The sequence below is a fragment of the Macadamia integrifolia genome, unplaced genomic scaffold (genome assembly GCF_013358625.1).
Source record: "Macadamia integrifolia cultivar HAES 741 unplaced genomic scaffold, SCU_Mint_v3 scaffold798, whole genome shotgun sequence".
Classification (NCBI taxonomy): domain Eukaryota; kingdom Viridiplantae; phylum Streptophyta; class Magnoliopsida; order Proteales; family Proteaceae; genus Macadamia; species Macadamia integrifolia.
The window spans coordinates 172,647-186,316 of NW_024870539.1; positions in this window are offsets into that span (position 1 = coordinate 172,647).

The window sequence follows — 13,670 nt, forward strand, 5'->3', positions numbered from 1 at the left end:
AAAGAAAATGAAAATCATGGTCACTAGTTTGGAAAATTAAAAACAGTTTGAGGAATCGCTACCGGATATCGATTCTTGGTCGATTCCGTGTGGGTGGTGGATACAGTGCAAACGGAAGGTTAAATAAAAAAACACACCCAATATAAGAAAATCAGAGTAAACTTGTACGATACGGACCAATGCAGGGTGATCCAAGTCGACATTGACCAAGAAGGGTACCATTTCAGATACCAATTCCTACATCCCTATTAAGACGTGCTTGAATGGAAAAATCTTCCCCACAAACGGGAGGAGAGAAGCCTAGATTAACTTCCACTGCATGATAGATGTCTACTAGCAAGAGTGTTTCCAAAATTAAGGTGATAATTTTTACCATAATTAATAAGTTTAGAAATGATAATGATATGAGAATGAATACATCTAACAATAAAATTGACTATACGACTAAGGGTGTCAATTGGGAACCGAAACCGAATATCAAAACCAATATTGAGCCGAATTAATCGAATCGAACTGAATTTAATTCGGTTCAAATCCAGTTTGAGTATGTGAGTATGCTCCTCGGTTCGGTTCGATTTCGATTTCAAGTGTAAGAACCGTCGGTTCGGACTAAAATCGAACTACATTTCTATCATTTGGGCTAAGAATACACTGGTCCTCTTGTAAATCCACATTTAATGTGAAAAGAATAATAATTTTCGAGATCTCCTCACCTTAGAAACTTATAGGTTGCTGTCATTTTCTTTAACTTTAGTGACATCAACTTTAGGAAATTATTACCAACTTTGCTGTCTGGGGGAAAAACCATAAAATAATAAGATATGTCACTTTGATAGATTTCACTTCACCTTTTAATGATTTCTTAAATATGTATTATGCATCTAAGCATGTGCGAAAATTTATATTCAGTTTAATTTCAACATATTTATTTATCATAGGATATTCCAAATATGACATGCAAGCATAAATATTATTAATTTTCTACCTATTTCAGTCATAAATGAATTCCCAATATCATGGTAATAATCAATCAATGCAAATATTGTATTAAAAATAACTCAGAATATTGAATTTCACCCTCTCACTGGTTGAACCATATAAAATATTTCAAAGTACATAATTTCATCATCCAACTAATTCGACCAGTCAACTATGAATATATTTATTAGAATTGAAACATGTTCATATATAAACCAAATCAAAACTTGTTCACACATGACCCAATTAGAAGGGACAAAAAAAAATCAAATGCAATAATGATTATAGACAAGTTTCTGAAATCATTTCAATAAACTAAATCAAAATCAAATAATTTCTAATTTCACTTACATAAATAATTTATGATTTAATTCGATCAATATCGAGCAATTTGATCTCATCTTTATAACCATATTCGGACATGCTTACTCAAGCTTGAGTAAGCCAAGAAAATATAAGAATCTAAACCATGTTGGAGAATGGAATATCATCTCTATTCTCTTTGTCTTTACCTTTCATTGAAATCTTTGATTCTTGCGAGTTCAATTTTAGAATAACTAAATCCATATGGATTCCATTTTATTTGTTTGGGTTCAATTCATCCCCAACTGACATCAAGTCCACACCCAATACTCAAATTATATGTATGATAAATAAATACCCCTTAGCTTCCTAAGTATCGAAAAGCATTTACAAAAGTCAAGAAATTAAAGTAATACAACTCTATTGTATTAAATAAAATTTTCAAATCAAATTTTATTTTAAAAGGAAACAGAACCCATTTTTTAAATTCCGTTTGATTTTGAAAAGTAACCATACCCACTTTCCAAATTCAATCAATTTAAAAAAAAAAAAGTAACACATTGGACTTCGAATTTTATTTTGTTTTAATTTTGGTTGATTTGTACTGGACTGACCTAACTGCCTCTTAGGTCTAGTTCGATTTAATTTAGAACGGTTTGATTCTGATCTAATAGGGATGATTCATTTCTTACACACACACATTATATCATACTATACTACTATTATACAAAAGCATGCACTTATGCTTTGTGGTTAATCTTTTTTTGAACTACTTTACCCTTATTTATTTAATACATTAACTTCTTCTCCATCATTTTTCTTTATCTTTCACTTTTTTTCTATTTTTTGGGTGCCCATTATTCTTTTTATAATTAAATATTAGTTTCATTATTCATTTAAAAATTTAGTTTCTTTATTAAGCTTTTACACGCTCCACTCTCTCTCTCTCTCTCTCTCTCTCTCTCTCTCTCTCTGCTTATTTCTCTACTCTCTCCTTTTCTAATATTTAGAAACTAATATTAGTTTCTAAATATAACTGATTGTATTCTCTGTATTATAAAATCATAGTGTATTTTTACAAAAAAAAAAAAAAACCATAGTGTATATATATACAAGCAACATTTAAGGTGACTATATATATCTTCTTAAAGTAGGATAATAACTACGATCTATACACATGTAGGATTGGAGATTGTTGCTGCCAAAAACCCCGCTGGTCCAACCTACACAAACACAGACGACAGAGGCCCGGAGCTTAGTCCGGGGTTAATCCTCCGACGCTCAAATCAGGGTCGGCCGCACAGTTCAATAAGGGAGTAATGGTGAGGGTCTCAGAGCTTACCTTCCCCTTTCTTCCGTGCCTTCTTATATAGCTCTTCGGCCTTAGGGTTTTTTCCCCCTTCTTCCCTCTTAGAGTCCTACTAGAATACGTCCAACCTTCTGGGGGAATATTCCCCTCATGCAGACGACGTGATCCCGCGTGATTCTGCGGGCGTGCCTCGGTGATTGAGCGTGCTCGAGTGTGAGTGGTTTCTTGGAACCTTCGTCTGGCGGAGGACACGTGTCCCAGCCGCGATACGTGTCATTGCCCCCACCGAGAGGTTATTTTGGCTATATCAGGAGCCCCCTTACTTCCACTAGGAGCTTCTTCCTGTGGGAGTAACCATCTTCTGAGGTTGACTTGTTCCCTCGGTCTTGGCATTACCAGTGACCAAGGCTTTGGGGTCGATCGAGAGAAAGACCTTTGGCCGCTTTGGATCGGCTTTACTGAGCCCCCTGTCAAAGGTGGGACCCTCGGTCAGGTCCGTTCGGCTTTGGCCGAACTCCCAACCGAAGGAGGGACCCTCGGTCAGGTCCGTTCGGCTTTGGCCGAACTCCCAACCGAAGGAGGGACCCTCGGTCAGGTCCGTTCGGCTTTGGCCGAACTCCCAACCGAAGGAGGGACCCTCGGTCAGGTCCGTTCGGCTTTGGCCGAACTCCCGACCGAAGGAGGGACCCTCGGTCAGGTCCGTTCGGCTTTGGCCAAACTCCCGACCGAAGGAGGGACCCTCGGTCAGGTCCGTTCGGCTTTGGCCGAACTCCCAACCGAAGGAGGGACCCTCGGTCAGGTCCGTTCGGCTTTGGCCGAACTCCCAACCGAAGGTGAGATCGGCTCTGCTAGGTCCGTTCGGGCGCAAACCTCGAGGCTTCGTACCCTGACGTGGCGGTGCCATTAATGCTCGGAAGTCGTACCGCCATTCCTCCATCTATATAATGTGGGGGGCCATTTGTGGGGCAACCTTTCTTTTTCCCTTCGGAGAGCTCACCTTCGGCCTCGGACCCCTTTCTAGCATCGTCCTCTTCTTCCTTAGCTTAGCAACAAGTAAGTGATGTCTTCCTCGTCGGGCTACAACCCATCGTCCCGCGAGAGGTCAAGACCAAGACGTAGGTATAGGAGTCTGGGGAAGTCCGAGGGATGTCCTCGGATTCCACCGACTCTCCCTCCTCCCGCGACTCATCGTCAGCGGCGACACCGTCGGGGTCCAAGGGTGGCTCCAACGGTGAGGAGTTCAGGGAGAGGGTGCTCGACGCCCGAGCCCAGACACAGGAGCCCCTAGAAGTTGAGGCCCTTAAGATCGTCTCCACGATGGACGAACCAGAACTGGAGGAGCTAAGGGCCTCCTTCGGCGTTTCGGATGCTTTCGAGCTCCGTCTGCCCAGACCCTCTGACCGAGCCAGCTATCGGAACCCCGAGGAGCTGTGCCTGTACAAGGAGGCCTTCAAGGCAGGCCTTCGGCTGCCCCTCCACCCCTTCTTTACCAAAGTGTTTCGGCACTATGGGGTAAGCCCGACCCAGCTAACGCCGAACGGGTGGCGACAAGCATTAAGCTTCGTCATCTTCTTCGTTCGGCACAAGAGGCCTCTCTCCCTTCGACTCTTCATAAACTGTTTTCTTCTTCAGGCCTGTAAGGGACTTACGGGCTGGTACTATTTTTGCCCCCGAAAGGACCTTCGGCTCCTGAAGGGTTACCCGACTTCCATCCATGGATGGAAGGAAAAGTACTTCTTTGTGAAGTCGACCGAGGGGGTGCCCTTCGGCACGGTCTGGGACATCCCGGACCTTCGGGATGTGAACTCCGCCCCTGCCCTATTCGGGGCAGATGCGGAGTCGTTGGCGATGGCGAAGCGGCAGGAGGGCTGTTCCCCAGTCGAGGCCGACTGCCTCAAGTCCGACGCCATCCTCTTCAAGTTCGGGCTTAGCCCGGGTGAGTTAGGCTAGACTCCGTCTTCTTCCTTCGAGTGTCGGTCTTTCGTACTAATACCTCTTGTTTCTTCTTGCAGTGCAAGTTACCAGAGCTGAGGCTAAGGCCGCCGCCGCCGCAAGACAGGCAAAGATAAAGGAAGCCAAGGCCCGTGACGCCCCCCAGCAGCCGAAGTCCAAGAGGAAGGAAAAGGCGGGCCCGTCATCCGAGACCCCGAAGAAGAGGCCCAGGGTGGAGGGGTCGACTGCCGAGGCTGTCCAAGCCCTTGCTGCTCCTAGAGACGGTCTTGCTCAAGACCCTTCGTCCGCCGCTGCCTCTCGAGGCCCGAAGGTCCCGTCGATGAGGGTTGAGGTGGGGTTCATCCCACAATGGTCGGTGAAGGAAGACGACACTCTGGCCGTCGGACGGGTTGCCAGAGAGTTGGTGACGAAGGGGAGTCTTCCCCGAGACGCCACCGAAGCCCAGAAGCAAGGGACGGCGGCACTGATCACCTCGGCGTGCATCTTCATGGCGGGGGTAAGCTTCGGTCCCCCTTCTCCTTCGGTCCTCCTGCCTCTTTTTTACTTGTACTATATATATATTTTCTTCATTCTGACCTTCGGTGCTCTGTGCAGGCTCAGAACCAGATGGGTCAGCTGGCCCTCCGAGCCGAGGCCATGTCTCGGGAGCTTGAAGCCAGCGAGAGGGAGAAGGTCTCCCTAGACAACGAGCGCACCACCCTCCTCGAGAAGGTGGAGCACCTGGAGAGGGACCTAGCCCTCGAGCGCCGAGAGTGCGATCGGAAGCTCTCGGAGTTGAAGTCACAAGTGAGGGCCCGCCTTCAGGAAGCCGAAGCCCGAGGGGTCGAGAAGTATCGGTCCTCCGAGGCCTTCAAGGAGGAGATCAAGAACGCCATCGCCCCAGGGTACACAATGGGCTACCGAGGTCCGAGATTGGGTCCTCGGGCACTACCCTGGGGTTTCCTTTGCAGACAGCGGCCTCATCTTCGAGGACGACGATGTGGAGGCGGTGCCATCGGCCACCGAGGTTGCCGATGCCGACGGTGGAGGCGGCAGCGAGGAAGGTGAGATCCAGCTACATAGGGAAGTCCCTCCGACCCCTGGTCGTGGGGGTTCGGACCAGGAGGCACTCCCCGCCGAAGACGAGGCCGTGAACCCGACGGACGCTCCTTAAGGTCGCCTCGGCTCTCAGCGCAGGCTACTCCCCTTCTTCTCATGTAACTAGCCTTCGGGCCTTAATGTAGTCTTTTGCCTTCGGGCTTCGTATGTAACTAGCCTTCGGGCCTCGATGTAGTCTTTTGCCTTCGGGCTTCATATGTAACTAGCCTTCGGGCCTCGTATGTAATCTTCGCCTTCGGGCTTTATGAATGCAATCGTTCTTTTTCCAACTGTCCGTTTAATGATCTTTGGTTTGTAAATAGTTGCAGAGGGCCGAAACCCTAGCTGACCTTAAGCTTATTTCCCCGAGACTTGGCCGAGGGTCGACCTGTTAGTAAGTCTGACGAAGGCCGACCCTATTATCACTAGCAATATTTTACCAAGTGTTTTCCCTCTCGGCTCGAGCCGAAGGGTTCACCGAAGGTCGACCCTTCAATGGTCAATCACCAAGCAATCCACCGTGTGTACCCTCGGCTCCAGCCGAAGGGTCTATTAGATGCTATGTCTTCACCGAGGGTCGACCCGTCAGTAAGTCAGACGAAGGCCGACCCTGTTATTACTAGCAATATTTTACCAAGTGTTTTCCCTCTCGGCTCTAGCCGAAGGGTTCACCGAAGGTCGAGGGGTTCACCGAAGGTCGACCGCCCAACAATCAGGATCACCAAGCAATACAAAGTATTTTGCTTTCGGCTTAGGTCGAAAGGTTCACCGAAGGTCGATCGTCCGATAGTCCGAATCACCGAAGGTACCCTCGGCTCCAGCCGAAGGGTCTGTTAGATGCTACCCCTTCGATCAGGTCCGTTCGGCTATGGCCGAACTCCGAGCCGAAGGGGTGATTGAGCCTCCAAGGTGTGGACCTTCAGTCATCCGTTCCTCAGGGTTAGAGGTAGGAGAATTCTCAGTTGCCGTAAACCAGCTCTTATATTATCCATAAAGTCTCGCGGATTTCAAGATGAATTACAACTTAAAAAGGGTTCAAAAGGACAATAATTACAAAGAACGGCAGACGGAAAAATTTACAAATGACTACTGCGTGCCCGCTACTTTACTACTGGTGGAATTTTCTTAGATTATCTGAGTTCCACGATCGGGCTACCCTTACTCCCCCCGTAGTCTCTAGGTGGTAGGACCCTGGTCGTATTACCCTCGAGACTCTGTAGGGACCTTCCCAGCTTGGGTCTAGCTTCCCTTGATGCCTTGGGTCCGACACTTCCGCCCTTCTGAGGACAAGGTCGCCCTGCCTAAACTCGTTCTTCCGGACTTTGGTGTTGTAGTGCCTAGCGACCCTCCGCTGGTAGGCGGCGATCCTTTCCTGTGAAGCTTCTCTGGTTTCTGCCAAGAGGTCCAAATTTGCCCGGAGTCCTCCGTCGTTTTCGTCTTCGTTGTAGTACCGAATCCGATGGGTAATAGCCCCTATCTCTACTGGGAGTACAGCTTCAGTGCCGTATGTTAACATGAAGGGTGTTTCTCCGGTAGCTAACCTCTCAGTGGTGCGGTAGGCCCAGAGAATGTGGTGCAACTCGTCTGCCCATAGTCCTTTGGCATCATCTAGCCTCTTTTTTATCCCTTGGAGCAACGTACGGTTGGTTACTTCTGTTTGCCCATTGGTCGAGGGATACCCGACAAAGGTTTTCCTGTGGTTGATGCCCAGGGCTTCACAGAACGCGTCGAAGGTCGGATTAGCAAACTGAGTTCCATTGTCCGTAACCACGACCTGGGGGATTCCGAATCTGTATACCACCGCCCTTTGGAAGAAGTCCCTAATGTTCTTTTCTGTTATCGTCGCTAGGGCTTCGGCTTCCGCCCACTTCGTGAAGTAGTCGACCGCCACCACGACAAACTTCCTCTGTCTCGTGGCCAGGGGGAACGGGCGTAAAATGTCCATCCCCCACATGGCGAACGGTACTGGGCTAGATAGGGACGATAGCTCGGTAGAATGTAGCCTGGGCACGGGGGCGAACATCTGGCACTTGACGCATTTCCTGACCAGCGATTCTGCGTCCTTTCTCATTGTCGGCCAGTACAGGCCCTGCCTTAGTACTTTGTGCGCCAGGGCCCGGGCCCCAAGGTGTTGGCCACATATCCCCTCATGCACCTCCCGGAGCGCATACTCGCCGTCGGAAGAATCCAGGCACTTGAGGTATGGTGAGGTAAACCCTATCTTGTATAGAGTGTCGTCTTTCAGGAAGAAGCGCGCTGACCTTATTCTTACTTTCCTTGCTTCGTCCCTGTTCTCTGGGAGCTTTCCCTCCTTGAGGTATTCTATTATGGCGTCCATCCAGCTTCGGCCGTTTTCACCTACGGGTAACACCTCGTGGGGTTTCTCGATGCTTGGCTGTGGTAGTACTTCGAAATACACCGCTCGTCCAAGTTCTGCGAAGTCGGAAGTGGCCAGCTGCGACAGTGCGTCTGCGCTAGCATTCTCTTCTCGTGACACCTGCTTTACCTCAAATTCCTTGAAAGCCGCTGACCCTTCTCGCACCGCGTTCAAGTATTCGGCCATCCTCTGCTCTTTGGCCTCGTATTCGCCATTCACTTGCCGCACCACGATTTGGGAGTCGCTATTCACTACCAGTTCCTTCACCATCAAAGCCCGGGCCAGATTAATTCCGGCTATTATCGCCTCGTACTCCGCTTCGTTGTTGGAGGCGTCGAAGCCGAACCGTAGGGCGCATTCTACTTTGAAGCCTTCGGGGCTTACCAACATAATTCCAGCGCCACTTCCACCGCTATTGGAAGCCCCATCCACATACAGCGTCCAAGCCTCCTCTGCTCGTTCCTCGGCAGATTCCTGCGGGTCATCGGGGATCGTCGTCTCCGCTATGAAGTCTGCGAGGGCCTGTGCTTTAATTGCGGTTCTCGGCTTGTACTGGATGTCGAACTCTCCTAGCTCTATGGCCCAATTTACCAGACGACCGGACATATCTGGTCGCTGCAGTATTTTCTTCAGAGGCTGGTCGGTGAGTACGCATACTGTGTGTGACTGAAAATATGGCCTCAGCTTTCTTGCCGCCATCACGAGGGCGTATGCCACTTTCTCCGCCTTTCGGTATCTTGTCTCGGCATCTAAAAGGGTTCGGCTGACGTAGTATATTGGCCTTTGTTGCTTCCCTTCCTCTTTCGTCAGTACGGCGCTTACAGCAACGGCCGATACAGCAAGGTACAGCTGTAGGACATCTCCTGTGTTCGGCTTTGTCAGCAGTGGGGTTGCGGCCAAGTACTCCTTCAATTGCTCGAAAGATCTTTCGCACTCCTCCGTCCACTCGAACCTTTTAGCCCCTTTCAGCGCCTTGAAGAAAGGAAGGCATCTATCAGCAGACCGAGACATGAATCTTCCGAGGGCAGCTACCCGACCCGTCAGCTCCTGGACTTGCTTTACGTTCTGGGGTGACCTCATGTCCCGAATGGCTTGTATTTTGACTGGGTTGGCTTCGATTCCTCTCTCTGAAACGATGAAGCCGAGGAACTTCCCCGAGGCTACTCCGAAGGCACATTTTGCTGGGTTCAGCTTCATGCCGTACCGTCGTAGCACTTGGAACGCCTCTTCCAAGTCTTGGATGTGTCTTTCCGCCTTCAGGCTTTTCACGAGCATGTCATCCACGTACACTTCCATGGTCTTGCCGATCAGCCCTTTAAAAACTTTGTTCACCAACCTCTGATAGGTGGCCCCCGCATTCTTTAGTCCGAAAGGCATGACCTCATAGCAGTACAACCCTCCTTCAGTTATGAAGGATGTTTTCGGGACATCAGCCTCGGCCATTTTGATTTGGTTGTACCCCGAGTATGCATCCATGAAACTCAGCGTCTCGTATCCCGCCGTCGCGTCGATGAGCAGGTCTATCTTTGGCAGGGGGTATGCATCCTTGGGGCAGGCCTTATTCAGGTCAGTGAAGTCGATGCAGATCCTCCACTTCCCGTTTGCCTTCGGGACCATCACCACGTTAGATATCCACTCCGGGTACTGGATCTCTCGGATGAACCGGGCCTTCAGTAACTTTTCTACTTCCTCGTCTATCTTCTTCTGTCTTTCTGGGGCGAACGTCCTTTTCCTCTGCTGCACCGGCTTCTTCATGGGGCTAACATTCAGGTGATGTTCTATTACCTCTCGGTCGATCCCGGGCATGTCCGATGCCGACCAGGCGAATACGTCAGCGTTGCTCCGTAAGAATGAGATGAGTCTTTCTTGCTGCGACCTTGGCATGGTAGCCCCAATCTGGAATTGCCGGGTGTGATCTCCTTCTTCAGCTTCAACTTGCACCAAATCTTCGGCCGGCTCCCCTCGTTGATAACTGGCATCATCACGTAGATCCTCTATCGGGAGCGTCTCACCCGCCTTTTCCTTTCCCCAGAGAGTAGTGGCGTAACATCTTCGGGACGTCTCCTGATCGCCCCGACACTCCCCGACGCCATTCTTGGTAGGGAACTTCATTTTAAGATGGGGGGTGGAGACGATGGCCTTTAACAGATTCAACCCGACTCTTCCTAGTATGGCATTATACGCTGATGTAATGCTCACCACGAGGAAGTTGATCATCACCGTCACCTGGCGATCTCCGGTGCCAGCCCGGACCGGCAGCTCAATCGACCCTTCCACCTTCACCGGGACGCCAGAGAATCCCTGCAACGGGTGTTCGACCTTCTTTAATTTTCCTTCGTCGAGGCCCATCTTCCGGAAAGCTTCGAGGAACAGGATATCAGCTGAGCTGCCGTTATCCACTAAGATCCTCTTCACTTTGCAATCTCCTATAGTCATGGCGATGACCAAGGCATCGTCATGCGGGGTCTGTACCCCTTCCAGATCATCGTCTGAAAAGGAGATGACCGTCCCCGTCTTTGCCTTCTTGTTCGACCATTCTGCCACATGTACGCTCCTCGCGTAGGCCTTCGCCTTCCTGGCAGAGACCGAACTCTCTCCTGCGGCTGGGCCTCCACAGATGGTCGCTATAACTCTTGTTGGGCTCTTGTTCTCCTCTCGGGGCCGGCGTTCATCTTCCTCTGGTGTCCGGTTCCTCCGCTGTTCTTGATTTCTTCTGCGGGCGAGCCCCCCTCTTTCATAACGACCTCCGCCATCTCTCCGGCGATTTTCCATCCGGCCATTGCCTTCTGGAGCCAGCTCTTTCTCCCGATCTACAAATCTGCCTAAGTATCCCCTTCTGATCATTCCTTCTATCTCCCCCTTGAGATGCCAACAGTCCTCGGTGTCATGGCCGTGGTCTCTGTGGAAGTGGCAGTATCTATCCACATTGCGTCTTTCGGGATGTCGCCCCATCTTTCCTGGCCACTTCATGGCCCTGGCATCCGGAGAATCTTTTATCTGCATTAACACCTCTGTTCGCCTTCGGTTAAGGGGTGCATACCTCTCAAACTTCCTTGGTGGACTGGGGGCCCGACTGCGCTCGGACTTTCGTCTTTTTCCTTCTTCGATGGGTTTATCATCAACCCTTAAGGGCCTCTTCCTCGCCGCCTTCCTTTCGACTTCTTCATCTGCCTGGAGGGTTTCTTCCATCTGGATGTACTTATCGCATCGCGCCCTCAGCTCGGTCAGATCTCTAGGCGTATGCTTCGCCAGGGACCTCTTCAATTCCTTGTCCTTGACGCCACCTAGCAGGGCCGTGAACTCCTCCTTCGGGTCTAGGCCCCTGATTGTGATCTTTTCTTGTTGGAATCGCTTCATGTAATTCCGCAGCGATTCCCCTTCTTGCTGTTTGACGTTGGTTAGGTTCAACGTAGTCTTCTGGAGGGGCTGGCTACTAGAGAACCCCTTCACGAAGAAGTAACTCAGGTCGCTGAAGCTGTGGATCGACTTCGTCGGTAGTCGGTTATACCACAGCCTCGCCGCTCCCCTGAACGTCAATGGGAGGGCCCGACACATAATATTTTTCGAGACGCGATGGAATTGCATGGCGACCTTAAAGCCTTCCAAGTGATCGACGGGGTCCCCCGACCCGTCATAGGTGTCGTACTTGGGCAGGCGGAAACCGATCGGGAGCGGGTCCCTCATGACCTCGTCAGCTAAGGCCGTATCATTGGTGAGGTCGGGCTCGCGGTTCCCTGTCTGGTTTTCTGCCACCTTTCTGATCTCGTCCTTCAGGTCCAAGATCATCCTCTTTAATCCCGAGTCCTCGGATCTCTGCTTGTCTCCTTGGTGCTGATCCCCATGCGGGTCTCTGGCGGCGCGTCGCGTCCTACTTCGGGGCGCGGGACTCTCCCTTGCTCGGTTTCGAGGATCGCGGCCGGCCCTCGTCGATCCCGTACTGCTTCGGTCTTCTTCTCGAGCCCTCTCGAACTGGACGTGAGTCCCTGGGGGTGCTCCGCCGGTCTTATGGGAGACAGCTTTGGAGACCTCCCTCATAGTCTCGGCCATCCGGTTATATTTGTCCTGGAGGTCTTCGAACTGCTGCCTTGTCACGTACTCCTGGGCCGCGGGGGGCTGATGGTCGCTGCCTTCCCGTACTGAATATCCAGCCGACCGCTGGTATCTGACGGACACTTCCCGGTCATCATGACCCCTTTCTCGTCCAGTCTCCGCCGAGGGAGGAAGCTCCCCTGAAGGTTCTTCCCCCATGTCTACGTTGGACGTCGCTCTCGTCCTTCTTCGGTTGTAGGTTCTTCCCACCATTACCGTCGTTCCCACAGACGGCGCCAATTTGTTGCTGCCAAAAAACCCCGCTGGTCCAACCTACACAAACACAGACAATGGAGGCCCGAAACTTTGTCCGGGGTTAGTCCTCCGACGCTCAAGTCAGGGTCGGCCGCACAGTTCGATAAGGGAGTAATGGTGAGGGTATTAGAGCTTACCTTCCCCTTTCTTCCGTGCCTTCTTATATAGCTCTTCGGCCTTAGGGTTTTTTCCCCCTTCTTCCCTCTTAGAGTCCTACTAGAATACGTCCAACCTTCTGGGGGAATATTCCCCTCATGCAGACGACGTGATCCCGCGTGATTCTGCGGGCGTGCCTCGGTGATTGAGCGTGCTCGAGTGTGAGTGGTTTCTTGGAACCTTCATCTGGTGGAGGACACGTGTCCCAGCAGTGACACGTGTCATTGCCCCCACCGAGAGGTTATTTTGGCTATATCAGGGACAATGTTTCTTACTTACCACTAATTATCTGATGACAGGAGAAAGTGGTGAAGCAAGAACAGGGTTGCTTTTCGGCTAAGAACGGCATGAGAGAAGGGATGAAGGGATGAAGGGAGGAAGAAACATATTGCAATGATGATCTGTCTTTCTTTTTGAATCATTCATCTTTTTATTCCAACATGTTTTTTGGACTTGGAAAACAATACGTTTCCGGGTAGAGGTGGAACAATAAACCAAGCCCTTTTTCTTTGTCTTAAACCATGTAACAATCTGATTTTAACTATTAAAGGTATGACTAAGGAGGCTATGACTAGAAAATGCATATTTAACCTTGGTGACTTTTTGCATAATCAAAAGTCTAAATTATACTAAATAATCTGATTTTAACTATTAAAGGTATGGCTGCAGTGAGTACAGTGGTGCACCATTTGGGCAACCCATGGGTGGGTACAAAATAAATAGGAAAACACACACACACTTACACAATGTGTACAACAGAGTTTGATCCCACGACCTTTGCCCTTGGGTGCCGACTTCACAAGTTGAAACTACCACTACTATGACTAGGACTAGAAAATGCACGTTTAACCTTGATGACTTTTTGTATAATCTAAACTATGCTCAGAATCCTTTATTTTCTTAATAGGATAAAAAAAATTTGTTTCCTTTCCAAGAAGGAATAAAAGAAAACCTTTGTCTCACCCATAGTTATCAATTCGGCCGAATAATTCGTGAATTATTCGGCCGAACCGAATTTTTCCGAATTTTATCAAAAATTCGGACCGAATCCGAATTAAAAATAAAATTCTTTAAAATTCGCGACTTTTTCCAAAATGAATATAAGTCGCGAATAATTCGGACCGAATCCGAATTAAACCGAATTATTCGGTCCATTTAAACATTATTTAAAAA